The sequence below is a fragment of the Anopheles arabiensis genome, chromosome 2 (assembly GCF_016920715.1).
Source record: "Anopheles arabiensis isolate DONGOLA chromosome 2, AaraD3, whole genome shotgun sequence".
Taxonomy (NCBI): domain Eukaryota; kingdom Metazoa; phylum Arthropoda; class Insecta; order Diptera; family Culicidae; genus Anopheles; species Anopheles arabiensis.
This window is the reverse complement of record NC_053517.1, coordinates 109329682-109345173: the sequence shown is the minus strand read 5'-3', so window position 1 is coordinate 109345173 and position 15492 is coordinate 109329682. Positions and strand designations below refer to the sequence as shown.

The 15492-nt window shown below is 47.5% G+C and overlaps 1 protein-coding gene across 19 annotated transcripts in view; it reads left to right on the top strand.

Annotated features, from left to right (window-relative positions):
• Positions 1 to 15492, top strand: part of LOC120900652 (talin-2) — a 64231-nt gene that overhangs the window by 31313 nt on the left and 17426 nt on the right. The gene's annotated exons all lie outside the window — the stretch shown is intronic.

Genomic DNA, 15492 nt, shown 5'->3' with positions numbered 1-15492 from the left:
TGGGTTGAGATCCTTAAGCAGGTCCTTTAGCAGTAAGCATTTAAGTTAAGAGTAAGAGGAATATAACCAGAACCAGATGAATGTAGCTCCAGTATGTGGATGGTTGTTTGGTGGAATTTCCTAACCCTATCCATTTCTCTAAACGCAACATTCCATCCTAATTTTGCAGAACCGATGCTACGCATTCACACTATCGCTGCCAACTCAGAGAACTGCGCGGTCACGATGGGATTGTGCAAAATTCAATGAAAGCATTTGAAACTTCCACCTACCGACCAGACCAAATAGCACACGACACGTGCAAATGAAAAGCGTACGACCTTTTGAACCTACAATTACTTCACTACAAAGGGGAGGAAGAGGAAGAACGTAGCGCCCCAGTGGACGCAGTAGCACATTCGGAGTAGCTCTTGCTGTTGTCGGCGGGTTCGGTTACCGTCGCCTGCTAGGAATGTTCGCGGCATTCGAAACGCCTGTTTGGTGTGACAGTTGGAGCTTCGGTGGTCGAGGCTTACCTACCAGTTGTACTAGAGATATTTTAGAGAAGGTTGGGTTTTTGTAGTAGAATTGGTTCGATTTTTCTAAATAGAGAGCACCACCGAACACACACAGCCGAGCCTCAGTTCCTGGTGGTTAGAGGAGGACTTAAAAATTGATTTTTATCGTTACACTTTTGTTGACAGGGTGCAGACCATGTTCGGTTCATAGCTTCAAGCGAATGGGGGAAAGCAGCTTGAGATCCGTTAGTCCACAGTCCACAATGCAAACCACACACACACACGCTCTCTCTCTCTGCTACGGCTTCAATTCTGTTTGTGGGTTTCTTGACTGCCGTTGGAAACTCTTTCGTTAAATGCTTGCATTAGTGTTGGACACATTACTGCCGGCCCGTTCACCGACGCACTAAATGGTCAGCATTTGGTCAACTCCAAACAGTTGCACAGTGCGCAACTTATCACATTTGACATCTACAAACTCTCTCCCACCCACCCCCCCCTCCCCCATACCAGGCCTCTCTTGTTGTCCTTACTGACGCAAAACTCAAAAGCTTTTCCAAGCTGTTCCAACTGTTTTCCGTGTTTCGTGTGTGCATTCCATGATTGCATTTACGCTTGCGACACACACACACACACCAATTGGGGTTATGAAACGAATTCCTCATTCTCGTCGCTGTCCATCTCTCTCTCCCTCCCCCATTCTGCAACTGACAGATCTCACCCACTATGGACGATAAATGATCTCTCTTCGGTCGTCTGTTCGCGCGCGCCGTTTTCCCTCCGCGTCGCTTTCGGAACTTTCGGACTTTTCGGCCGGTGCCGCCGCGAAGGATGGCCATGTTTTTCGAACATTAATCCCAGCGAAAAACTGAACGGCGTGTTACGGGCGTGTGTAGTTATTGGAGTGCACATATACACACACCACCCCCAGCACGGACGGGCGGACAGAAGGTGCGACGAAGGGCCAACTAATTATGTCGGGCTCGCTCGCACGCTCTCTTGACCATTGGCCTCACCCGCGTGGGCATAAGGGCGTAATGGGCAATAACACGAACGGTTCGTTTCGTTTGTTTGTTTATTTGTTTATGGGTACTGGGTGTTTGTTTGTATGTGGCTGTGTTTGTGTCTGTATGGTCCGTTTTGCTGCTGTCCCTGCCGAGAGGATTGCAATTGAGGCGGCTGAGCAAATGCAGCCGCACTCGAGAGCGTGCAGTAAAAATAATGCGAACTTGTGTGGGTTACACATTACACACTTGGTCGTCGCTGCAATTTCATCGGTACACACACAGAGGGCAACTTTATTCGACGGCAAACACATCCTGTCCGAATGGTTGTCTCCTCCGCCATATCCCGCCATGCAAGGCAGACAGACAGCCATGCAGGGAAGGAAACGGAAAGGAATTAATTGGAATTTTTTGACCACAATTTAATTTGCTCCGGTCAGTTCGTCGTCGAAGGGTGTGGGTGACAGAGAGACACACACACATACACATACACACATACGCTCAGTTAGTGGTAGTTGGAGTCAAAATAAATGTCCCTTATGGGGAGATGAAAGTAACGGAAAAAGGCGTGACAAGTGGATGGGTGAAGCCCATAACCACAATAAGGACAATAAAAGGCGTTAACTGGTGTCAATCGGGGCAATAAACCCCCCTGCTGCAACCGAAGGCATCGGGAAACTTCGGAGGAGAGACATAAGTCGGCAAAAATCCACTCCCACCGACCCGGGGAATGTGTTGTGGGCATCAACATTCCAGCGAGTCTGTGGCGTTGGAGTTGGAGAGTTGGATGTCTGTTCCGAATTTATAGACTCACTCTTTCCTATGTGTCCTATATCGGTGCAAGTGAGGAGAAGTGCAAAGGATATTGGAGAGAAGAGCACTGGAGATCGCCCATTTACTCTGACGGTCGCTTTAAGTTATTCGCTTAGGGCAGCCGCAGTTTAGACTCTTGGCACAGCTGAAGTTAATGCTCCACAATGTTCGTCACACTGGTCCGATTCGCTGCTTATTGGTTCTCTAAATGTGTGCTCTGTGCCCGAAGGGGCACATCGATTCGAGTCGATGATCCGTTCCATCGGTTACCCTCTTTGGGCTTTCTTTTTTTTTAGTTGAAAGCTTTCGAGCTGAAGCAGCAAAAGTTGAAGCTCCTATTTTTTTGTTGGTTTTTTTCCATCGTTTGTCAATAGCTTCAATAAAGTATCATTCACTAAATGATGTCCCACACACACACCGCCCGTCACAGCGCTTTTTCTAGCGCCGTAACGTTGGCCACCAGGCGTCTCCATCGAGGTTGGAGCAAATCCCTCCGCCCCTCCCGCACTAACCCCGGTATCGAGTTTCACCGTGCGGAACGGATTCTAATGGATGATGGATTGTGTGCCATCTCTATAACGCGCCTCCCACTAGCTGCTTGGTGGTGGACGACGCCAACGCACTTTCTAACTATGTGTGTGCGTTTGTGTCATCCCAAAACTCATTAGACGACGGACAGATAAATGAACTATCCCCATGGAAACCTGGTGGTTCGGGCTGCTCCTGCCGAACGAACGGGATATTGTTTTGTTTTGTGTTTGTTTTGTCCGCCGCGTGGCAGCAGCACCAAGCGTTCCATTACCAGGAGGGAAAAACAAAACCAAAAACACGGTTGGATAATTTGCGCTGACAGCAAAAAGAAGTGTTTTCGTTCGATCTCTCTCTCTCTCACTCTCTCTCTCTCTCTCACTCTCTCTCTCTCTCGCTTAAAATTGATCACGCTGTAATCCGCCCCGTCATCATTGCCATAATTCAATGAATCCGCCAGTCCGGTGGATGGTCCCGTTGCGAGCCAATCAATGAATCAATGCTCGTGCTTCAGCGCCCAATTAGAGCAATTCCAGGGTGAGATTGATTCCTTGGCGAGGAGGAGAAGCAGGAGCAGGTCTGCTCAGCGTGTGTCTCTGCATCTTGCTGACCTTTCGCGTCCTTCGGATTTTGGCAAGAGGGACGTGTAATGCGAAACACGTATGATGTGTGGGAAGAAGGGCTGGGATATATTAACACTTTGGTGATCGTGATGCCTCTTCCCGCCGGGAATGCGATTGTTTGTGGGTAAATATGTGTTGCCTTCTTTAGTGTCCTCCCGCAGCAGCAGCACTCTCCACCTGCTCGTGGTGTGGATAAAATGGGTATGATTTATTTTTACCAATCGAGGGGTGGAGAGAGAGAGAGAGAGACATCTTTATGCCCGACCGAATTCAATTCCGATCATTCTGCAGGAAGAGAAGCAAGTAAAGGAGAAGAGAAACGCATTGACTCTAATTAGGATGATTGAACGACATGGCATGGGCGCATGGTGCAGTTGTAGAAGGGAAGTGAGGGTTGTATTCGGTATCGGTTATCCGAGCCCACGCTGCCGGGACGGACAGGCTGTCCCGTCGTTTGATGGACATCTCAAAAAGGCAGCCGTAAAAGGGGGTCATTTCGCTGCATGAAGGCATCACACAAAAAAATGGCCCACAGAGTCCTGTCATTCTCCGTGGCCCAAGAGCCAAAGTGAGGTAGAGAGGCTTGATGGAGAAAAGCGTTGTCACCATGGAGAGACTGTAACTAATTCCAACGATGTTCTTCAACGCTTGCAGCAGAGCGCTCGCAACGGGGCCGAATCGTCACAACCAGGTTGCCGTAGAGCAACAACGGTTCATTCAACATCAATTAAATGTACGGCTGGTTGGGCCCAGGGGGGTCTTCTATTTGCCGGCCGAGGCTGAGCAGAAAAGTATGAATGTTTGACGTATCGATTTCTCCAAAGGTGCAACTGTAATTAATACAGGCGAGAAATAGCCTCCAGGACACGTCAATCCTACGCTATTTTCGCAGTAAAACAAGACAGCTAGCATGTCAGTTTGAAAGGTTATTTAAAGGGTAGTAGGTATAAAGAGGAGCACATGGTAAATAGAGACGTTTTATCGTTCGAATTTCATTTCAAGAACACAAAGTAACCTTTAAAAAACGTTCCAGTCAAACTTAGAAGACGTTTTTCCCCAAAAATCCAAGCCAAACTGTAGTCGCAGTGATCTTCCATGGTCATCCACCGAAATTCAATTAAAGCTTGTATGTTTCTCCACTCGTTCTCCTCTCGTTCGGGGAAGGGGCCCGCCTGCTGCTCATCAGTCGAGATAAATTAGAAGGAAATGAAACATAAATTACGGAAATGAGCAAAACAAAAGCCAAAGCGACGGTGAGAATCTGCAGCAACAACTGGGATGGGAAGAAGGTTGCACAGAAACTAAAAAAAAAGAAAACACAAACAAAATCCACCGAAAATGCGACAAACTTATTCAATTACTTCGATTCGCTCGTTCGGTGTTGTGTGTGTGTGGCGGCTCGGCGGGTGGTGGTGTTTGTTGTAGTAGTACGACGCATTCCGATGGGCGGAAGGAGTTAATTTTCGCATCAAGTCAAAGCCGGTTTCAATCAGTGGTCGGATTGGGCGGCAGAGCACTGGGACTGGGTGTTGAAAACTGCTGCTTCCTGCGGGGAACGGTAATCTTCGTCTTTGTTTTTTTCTTGTCTTATCTCTAACATGGACAAATAAATTATCTTGTTATAGATTACAGAGCGGGAGAGATAGAGAGAGAGAGAGAGCAGAAGAGAAAGGGAGAGGGAATACGCACACACCTATTGCCAGCTTCCTTCCCATAGCTCCCCCATGTGGCGCTGGTTCTTATCCTCATTATCACTCTCTTTGCTTAGGATAAAATAGGGAAGCGGGGAATTCGGCTAAAGTTTATGTCCATTTTTTTGCACTGCTTTGTCTTTTCCTTCCTCCGTTAAACATCGCTTAGATAAAGTTTGGCTAACCAAAGTCGAAGGGAAAAGTTTCCGCAGCAAGCCCAAAAAGAATCCAACAAATTATTCTGCTCGCATCGGCCGAGGCCCGCTGGCCAACTGAGTCTGCCTGAGAAAGTTCTCCCGGCTTCCCGACAAATGACACACACCCGGAGCCAAAAGCGAACCACCGCCAGCAGCAGCCGGGGAATTGATTTTAAAAGGATTATTTTTCCATTAGGGTTCAGCTCAAAATTGAATTCATTTTAATCAATGGAAACCCGGTGGGGAACTGTTTTTTGGTGGCCCTAATTTTTTTTCCTGAGATTCCCTCTGGAACAGTGTGTAGTCCCGCGCATACCGAAACACCACTCCCGACGAGTGATGAGTGTCCTGTAGTTTGTGGGATGATTTTTCATTTCCCAGTTTGTAGTACGAGCAGCAGAGCTCTTCTCTGTTTTTGTGTGTCCGTTGTGCTTTGTATTCCTCTTTGCCGGATGTTCCAGTTTTTCGTTTGATCCTGCCCGAGCGCGAGTGTGTGTCATCGGAATATGTCGGTTGGTGTGAAAGTACGCCATGATGACATTTTGAAACCGGACGGATCAGTTTGCCGGACTCTGGGGGATGTAGATTGACTACAAGACAACAACAGCAAAAACGAACGAAAAAATAAACATAATGTCGTAGCATAATTGGCAGCAGAATAAATGGAGCATAATGAGAGGGGGGCAAGGGGCGCGAGAGAAGTGGAAATTTGGGACAAACCGACCAACAAAAAAAGCATGGAAAATGTGTCAATAATTATCGGACATACGGCTTCGTGGAGGCAGTTTTTTGGAGCTTATCATTGAGGATGCTCTAGAATCTAATAAACATCCGTTTTCGCGTCTCCTTTTTGTGCGGGAAACTCGAGGCTCGTCAACAAACGATTGGTAGATGAAAAGCTCGTTTTTTTTTTTTGTATTTTCTAATTCATTATGGAGTGGTTTTTCGGGGTCTTAAAATGTGCGAATCCATTCACGCATAGAGAGCTGGTGTAATTACTGCTCGATTGCAAGTGTGATCCAAGTGAAAATCATAAGCATAGATAATCCACCACAGCACAGAAGAACTTGCAATAGGATAAGCAGCAGGAGAAAGACAATTTGCAATGACCACGCTGGGAACTCCCCAATCATTTACAGACCTGAAAGAAGAAACCAAGAAATAAATGGGAAAACGAGCATGGAGAGCGAGAAAAACGAAAAGAATTCTACAGACGACCATCAAATTAATCATTCACACACACAGGGAAAGACCGGGGCGCGAGAGACAGACCCTAGAGAGACGAAAGGTGTGGTGTAAATTTTCACGGCAGTGGTGATCCCTGAAGCGAGTTTTCCGGCCTTGCCGTCTTGTGGAGAGACTTTATTTGCTTTCGGTTGTTGGTTCTATTTTCCTTCCCTGTTTTGTTTCATCTGAGTCTGAGACACAGGACCACAGCGACAGCTGGTGGTGGTGAAGCTGGCCTGGCCTGGCAGGGGAAGAGTATATATCAAGGAGAGCAGCGACGCATTCGCGCCATATTGGGCCCCCATAGCTAGCGGAAGTAGTGGCCTCCGGGAGGACGCACGAAGAACTGTTGGCTTCGTAGATAAATAATAAGCAAAACAGTTAGAATGGAACGGAAAAGGATTGGTCATCGTGTTGGGCGGCGGTGGTCCCCCTTCGTTGTGTTGTGTTGGCCTGCAAATGCTGACAGTTTTCCAAGTTATTGCATTTTCCCAGGATGATCTGGGAGTGCGCCCTCTCTTTCGCTCGCTGTGTGAATCCTTTGGTGAAATAGTGGAGAAGGTTATGTGTCATTTCCCAAGAGTTTGGGTTCCATTCCAAGAAAAGTGCTCCTGCCAGAGAGCTCCCGAACTGAACCTGCTGGTCAGTTCATTAGAGTGTTGGGAAATTTATGTTTTCATTCATAAATTAAACGTCCCCGAGTGGCACTGGCATCTTTGGTCGGATTCTCTCTATCTCCGGCAGAAATTCTTGCGCTTGCCTTTAAAATTTATCCAAATAAGCCTGAAACGCTGCTTAAGAAGGAGTTCACCACACCATCGTCGGGGGTTGCAGAAAAAAAAACTCCAGCACACCAAAAATCAATCAATCATCAACCGGGGGTGCGTACAGGCAGCGAAAGAGAGCAGGCATTAGGGAACAACGCGTAAGACGACGACGTTATCGCGTGAAGTTTGCCATTTGCCGGGCGGTTTGAAAAGTGTGGCCCTTTTACCTTTCATTATCGATCGAAACCGACCACACAGCACAAGCAGCGCACCCGTGGTAGATTTCATTTAACAAATGCCGATTTTTCTCTTTTCCGATGAAAAGAAGGCCGCAATTTGAAAGAAATTGAAACTACCCACCACTCACACTCCCTCTTTGGCAGCGCGTTTGAAGAAGCAATGCGATCGATTATCGTCTTTGCTGACATCGTTTCCAGAAGCCGTGGTAGGTTGAATCTAATGAAGATGGAGAACGCGCATTCCGTAATTCATTCTAAATGCCCGCGACTCTCACGTGGCAAGAGGTACAAGCGGTGGAGTGTGTGTGATTAGGGGAAGGAAGCACACTGAGTGGAGTCGTCAGTAGAGAGCCTTTATGTCCATAAACCATCGCTCTCGACGTTGAATTTTAACAAACGACCATCCGGAGGGACCCATTCTGGGGCGGGCTCGGGGATGAAAAATGGTTCCAAAAAGCGGTCGACTGTTGAGTTTTCGCTTCTGGTGGCATTTAAACAGCCACATATGTCTCGTCGTGCTCGTACCATGCGGTGTGTTTGTTGATAACGTCAAAACGTTGCTCTGTACATAGCCGCGCGTGTATGAGGTGGACTTAGTTGACTTCTTCGCTGTGTAACGCTGCGCGTATTTAGACCATCGACGCCGTCAACTTGCACCGACATTAGTGGAAGGTTTTTGGGCTGTTTGGCTCCACACACAAACACACACAAACACACCGGGGTTGACCAAACCCCGATAAGAGCGAGCAATGTATGTACGCTCCACACATAACCACCTCTCCCCAGTGTGCAGTGCACAGGCATCACAAAAGAATGGAATTTTAATCCTTCTTAAAGCAGCTCATAAGCTCCGTGTGGCACTGGAAAACATGGAGTCGACGATGACGACCACGATGCCAGTCGCATCACGCGTCACGAAGAGGGATTCAAATCAACATTGACAACAAACTTCTTCGTATATACATGCCTTACTCTATCTACCAGTCTCTTGCCTGAGCAACATCATACTCCAAGACCACGTCAAAATCGTCGTGGTGTGGTTCCCCCCGACCGTTCTTGAGGTATTGGCGGCTCCACTTTCTCCAACACGCGCGCCCCTCGTTGTCCCGTCGCTTTTACTCCCACAACGGGCTGTGACGAAATGTGACTATTGTTTCTGACAGCAGTTCTGCCGCTGCTACGGTCTACGGTTGGCTTTTTATGTAACGCTCGCGCAAAAGCAACTCGAGTGGAAATGTGGCCGGGCGGAAGGAAGGATTGTTTTTCGACCCACTGACTACTACCCGCTGTTATGAAGGGTAAAACATGGAAGAGGGGGAGCACAGGAGCACAACGAGGGAAACAGACTTTCACGTTTGCTGCAATGTTTCACACAAACCCTCCAAACCCCTCACCAGTGCGTCTCTCTCTCTCGGTGGTACTATGAGAAGGAAAAATTGGAAAACTCAACGTGCGCTTGTGTTGGTGTGGTGTCTAGTTTACACTCCAGCACAAGTGATAAATCGCTTTTCTCATATCCATCCGACTCTCGCACTTTGCATGTGTGTGTATGTGTATGTGTGTTGGTAAAACACGGTCCCTGTATCAGTGTGTAAGTGTAGACTGCGCAGAAGTCACCCCTTGAAGCACGCACACACACTTGCAGAGCCAAAAAACCGTCGGACAGCAACCCTTGTAGGGATGTGCTGTACCATAGTAGGCTGCTTTCCATCGGGATAGGGGTTGAATTTTCCTTCCCTTCATGTTTGGGCCGTGTCGTTACACTCACTCACACACCGACAGGGTGCGTTTGTATTGGTAGGATTTATTTGGCAAAGGATCAAGCGTACAACTGTCGCCGTTCTCGTGGTACGGCGGACGGTCGTTTAGTTGATGCTGTACCACCGAAGAAATAGCAAGCCAAGCAAGAGCACCCCGAGTCCGTGAAAACGCTTAAAGTCTGAGAGATTCGGAAGCCCTATTGAAGTTTTCATTTAACTATTGTTTGTGACATTTCGAAGAAGTGTTGAACGTTGCTGTTCGCAGCAAAACTCCTCGTGCTTTGAAGCAAAAGGGAAAAGGACTTGTGTGAATTTTCTTTTACGTAAGATTTTCCTTTACCGTGAAGCAGGGTATGCCCCTTTTTTATCGGTAGGCATTGGAAAAAGTGTACTCCTTTCTTTGTGTGTGTCTGTATGTGTGTGTGTATGCTTCTCTGTGTAAACGATAAGTACAGGAGGATAATACGATTATAGGTGGTGAATCCCTTCCGTAAATATCGGCGTGTAATGCCCGCTGCCGTGTGTCAGTGGTGTGTGTTGGTAACCGTGTCGGGTGTGTCGTGTTGTGTGTATCGTATCACCGGCGCACTACTACCACCATGACACTACTCCCTCATTCCTTTTTCCGCGAAGTGTGGCTTGAGTGGGAAAGAAGAAAGGAATGGAAACGTTGTGTTTTTCCTCCAACATCAACTCCCCGTAAAATGCTTTCCAATTGTAAAGTTCGGGTTCGGGTGAACTAAAAAGACGGAGGAAAAACTAACCTTAAAAAACTCGAACGATTGATTTCACCTCAGCTGTCACACGCGAAACTATGCTGCATTTAATTAAGTGAAAGTGACGGCGGATAATTTGAAACGGCGGCTGGAAAAGCGGTGCGCAATCGAACTCAAACACACACATACAGGCGCGCGCGCGTGCGGTGGAAAAATAAAGCAAAAATGTTAAGTACCAGCAAATGGTGAGTTTCTGTAATTTTTACCTATTCGAAACTTTCGGCACTTACTACTAAATCCTTTCGTCTGATTGAATTGATGCCAGTTGGATGTAACAACAGTATTTTTGGTTAAAGTGCTCCTCCCGCTTTTTTTAAAGCACATCACCGTTAATCCCACTTTCCATTCAACCTGAACTACTACCACGTACCGGAAAACGCAACTTCCAACTCCTCCTGTCAGGGAAAAATTCCATTCCATTTTGTCTCTGTTTGAGTGTTTGTGCAAAAAGGCCCGATAGAGAATAATGGAGGAGAGATGTGCCTAGGGGGAACCGAACTCTCTAGTACTGGAAGTTAATGAGGCTTGACGACTAAACGGGGTACATCCGGGGTTGGTTGGGTGCTGGGTTACCGTTTTTTTCTTGCCTCGATTAACCAGGAAAATCGAATTTACCCCACGGGTAATGATGATCGTATCCTCGTACCTCAATCTGATTATTCCGGGAAGATAGTGGAAAATATTTAAGGTGAAATTTGAAAGAATCACTTTAACCTTCATTCAAACCAAACAAACGAATTCCAAACACGCCAATACTGGGAAGGACACGGAATGCTAAGAAATTAAGGTTTGACAAAAAAAAAGAATAGAAAAAGGGACTCCTTGTTGATTTGTTTCCTCGGCTTTTTTAGGAAAGATGTCATCTTGTCCTCAGCAGGTGGCCATCTTTTGTAAAGAAAAAAGCAACAAAACAACAACAGCGTGTTGAAAATGGATAAAGTTGTGCAAAATCGTCTCCGCTTCGGCGTTTTCCCCTTCCTTCCTTCTTTATCCTGCTCAAGAAGTGTCCTTCCGGCATTCGCCCAAAGACGAGCGTATTGTGGACGTTGTTCTGTGTGCAAATTATGATAATTTTATGCATCTCGCTTTGGTGGTCTTTTTGGAGAAGGGCCTTAGCATTCTGTGTGATATTTTCTCACCATGCGCGCGCTCTACCTTTCAAGAGGATGAAAGGGAGCGATCCGCCCTATATCCTATTTTTCTGCCGAATAAGCAATAAATTCAATTCAGGCAGCAGGTATGCAAAACTCTATCCCGCCGCCTCCACTTAATGGATTGATTTTGTGAGGTACTTCGATGCCCGCCCACTACCCATGTGTTGGAAAATTCACATCATAACATAACCCTCCGGAGGAAAACCTATTCGGAACAAATGGTTTAGTTAGGCCAGCCCTAAAATTAAATCAATTAAAACAATCGCTGCAGTTGCATGGTTGGGGGGTATGGTGGAGCGTATGTCCCTTCGGTGTCCAACTCGTCGACACCTCTGAGTGTGCAGTGTGGGTGTGTGTGTGCCGGTTTATTTCCGGTACACACGGTCGTAGTCTGCAAACCCTTTTCGAAACAAAGCCTTAGTACAAGCGGTGTGCGTCCACCACGGGCAACATCCGTGTGTCGTCGTTATCGTCACTCACCCCACACACCAGGGGTTTTTTGTGCTAAAATCCGTCCGCCCTTCTGCAGAGCTCTGCAACCGAGTGCATCCGCCGTCATCGTCACACACGTTGAGTTGTTGCACTGCTGGATAAGCAAGCGCGGGGGGGGGGGATCGATAAATTTGCATTAAGAATGGCGTCTCCCTTATCGTCGTTATCCACACCGGTGGAAATGCCGATAAAGTAGAGCCCCACCGGGCTATGTGGGGCGGTGACCACACATCATCATCTCCCACACAGAGTATAGATGCATTATTTATAGAGCAATTGTGCATCGCATGTGTGCAAACACCAATATACCCGCAACAACGCAATGGACACTCAGGTGTGCGTGTGTCCCAGATATTCAGGTATGATTTTCAGTCAACAGGTTGTTCATTGATTCGATGGGTTTTGATGAATTGAATATCCATTGGGAGTGTTGTTCCAGGGCAGCATATACCACCGTTGAGAAGATAAAGATTTCGGTGTACTATCTCGCCTGCAAGCGCTCCAATCAATAAACAGATCCTTTTGATGTGTCGCTGTGTTTTGCGCTCAGCGCGACCCCAATCTTGGAAAGTCTTCGTCACGTTCGTTAACAGTAAACATGGCCTGCTCGATGCAACACGATACAGCGCGCACCTACCGACCCACTACTCAGCCCAAAGAGTGTGTGTGTCGAGCCATCTCGATAGGTGTTTGTCGAAGCGCAAATATTGAACCGATAAACGTCGGAAGAATGGAACGGATGGCTTCCGTTTTGTGTGTGTGTATGTGTCTGTGGCTCGGTGTGGAAAATGTGTATTAAATTACACACAAACACACACGCACACACACCATCGGTAGGTGTAGGTGAAGGCAACACTGCTGTGTCTGCAATCGATAGGACGTTTCGTTCGGTAAACGGCTCCTGCCGCTGATACACCGGATCAAAGCTCGGCTCGAGTGCAGACTCCCCCCCCCCAAGCAGGGCCTGTTTGTGATGGTTTAGAAATTAATCCTCGGGTTAGGTGTATTTGTTGTTGCAGCACCAAGCAAGCAAGCATTATATTACAAACTTGCCAAAGAAAAGCTCTCCCCGTTTAGTCTGTTCGCTCACATTTGTAATTACCAAGCAAAGGCTGGCGAACACGACTCGCGAAGGAAACAATTTAAGGTCCGTCAGAAGGAGGTTTTTTAAAGCATTTGAAACGATGTTACGCGCAGAATATACTGTGTGTCTTAGTAGTTTTGCTACCAACCGGTTACTCCTGCCTCTATGATCTCTTCTTTTTCCTCCCTCCCGCGCCGAGACCGGAATACGGCAGTAAAGATGCCTAAAGAATGGACGTACTCTTCCTTCCGTTTGCTGCTGTGTCGTCTTGCCGCCGAGACAGCAAAATATCGGCAGTTACCCTTTATTTTTTGTGCACAATTGCTGGATTATTATCCCTTGGACGGTTGTTGCTTCCATTGCTTCCTTTCTTCACCTTCCAGGGGGTAGAGTGGTACCGCAGGTCCCTCACAACTCTTGACATCTGGCCCTAATGCTGTGGGAACGGGCAAAAGAATTGTTCTCTATGCTGTTTTCCCCCGCCCCTTTTTTCTTCTTCTTCGCCTTCATTCGAAGTGTCTTTATGTGCCTCTGCTGGAAAGCGTTTGAATGTTGCTAATCTTTCACCTGCGAAATACTGTGTTACTGCACAAATAGTCAGTTCAAAAAGAATCTCCAAGACGGAGACGAGTGACAAAACCGAACCCCGCTTCATGGAAAAGCGCTTTTGCAAGCTGTTTTCTTATCAGCTTCAAAGGGCAATGGCCGTAAAAGCACTTGAGAAACCACCGTGGCCGTGAGGAGGAAAAAAAGCCCTTCTCCCTAGAAGAAGCTTTTCGGTTGCTTGCCAATAACCATTCATCTTTGCCTGTCTTGTCGGTTTTTGGCCCTGCTACAATCGAACATGTTCATGTGCTCCTGTTCAATGGGGAAATGAATTTATCTTCTCTCTCTCTCTTTATTCCGTTTCGAAATGGACATGGGGATTTTACTCGGTACCGCTTCGCTTTTCTTTGACGCCGAGATGACAAGAAGGAGACCGACTTTGACACCTTTTGAAAAACTCATCCAAGTAGCGCTTTGCTTTGTCGGTTTGTCTGTGTGTGCATGTGGCGCTGCTTGCCAACGAAAAAGAAGGTTCTGCAGGAAAAAGGAAGCGGCTTCCTTGGGTGTGCGCAGGCGTCTCTTCCGTTGTTATGGTGACAATGGTGACGCTGCCGATGGAGAGATGGAGAGATGGATGGATGATGGTTCAACATGCTGCTGCTGCCCCATTCGAGTGGGCTAGTTTTGATGTCTATACGGCTTTCGATGACAGTTTGCTGGAAGAAAGTGTGGCGACGGATGTCTATCGGGGGTGTGCTTGATAGCTTTTTCTTATGGCTGGTGTGTGGTCCATGGGTAGGAAGTAGCAAGGCATGATGAAGAAAGGTGGTCGCCTTGGTTGTCGTCCTTTTGGACCTGGCGGCACAGTGTGTTTCAATTAATTTCTACGACCGGAAGTGTGACACTTCAGCACGAGCAGCCATCTCTCTCTATATCTCTATTTATCTCTGTGTGAGAATGGTTTGAGGTGTTCGGAGATGTATTCTTCGTACAAAAGCACAAGATGTCTTCCGTTGGAGACATCACTGTATTGCTTGTTGAACGCCACAACAGTTGCTTGAAGGAACAGAAGCTTGCTTTCTCCGAATACTAACCCACCAACAGCTCCCACAAGAGCCGCCCTCGGTATTGTGCCATCTTCCTGCCGAAAAGTGAATAATCACATTAATCCCACCTCTGCGGTGTCAGATTAGGAAAATAAAATTAATGAACAACGGTCGGTTGGTTGCCTTGGTGCTCGTGTGGGGGCACGATAGTTCCGCCAGCTTTTGGCTTCTGCTCGAAGCGCTCCAGATACACAACACTCCCCATGAATCACACGCCTGTGGTGTTGTGGGAGTGAGGTCGCTCTGTGGAAGTGCTTAAATCCAATAGAATAATAATGGGTGGACCATTTTTCAGCCAAAGTCCATAAACGATAATGAGAAGCACAAGGACATTCTCACAACGGGCGACGTCAAGCGGTTTTCCATCAGCGGTTCCATCCCCCTCGCCTCCCCCACCTTTGCTCCAGATCACCAAGTGTTTCCCGCGCATCCCGGAATTCGTCTCGTTTCCTTCCGCATCGTTATCGATTTATCGAGTGTAGCGTGTTGTAGCGGCACAGGACGACTGACTGGAGGCGGAGTGGCCGGACTCTTGCCGTGAGGCACTCACACTGCTGCTTGTGGAGCACGATTTATAGCCTCCCGCCATTTTCGATGGTAACATATTTTAATGTAACGACTAATTTTCCACTCCACTGCAGCAACTTCGAGAGGGGGAGGGGGGGAGGCTTAAGCATCTGGTTCCCCTTCCAGCACAATCCAGGAGCGAAAGGAACCGAAGATTAACCCCAATGTTGCTGGGCGTGAGTGGCTTTCCTTCCTGCAGAGTTTTCGCCGGAAGAGCTGCTAGTGGCGCTGAACGGAGCTGCGCTCAACTTTTGCTTATCAGGTTCGGGAAAAACGTGGAAAGCAAACGAAGAAAAACGTGACTACGATAATGCTTCGTGACTTACGCGACACTTCTTGGGTGCGTGTTTGTGCCGCATGGAGAGGGGCTTCAGACATCCATCACACGGTGTGTAGTTGGCTCTTCACGGCTCGGTGGAGT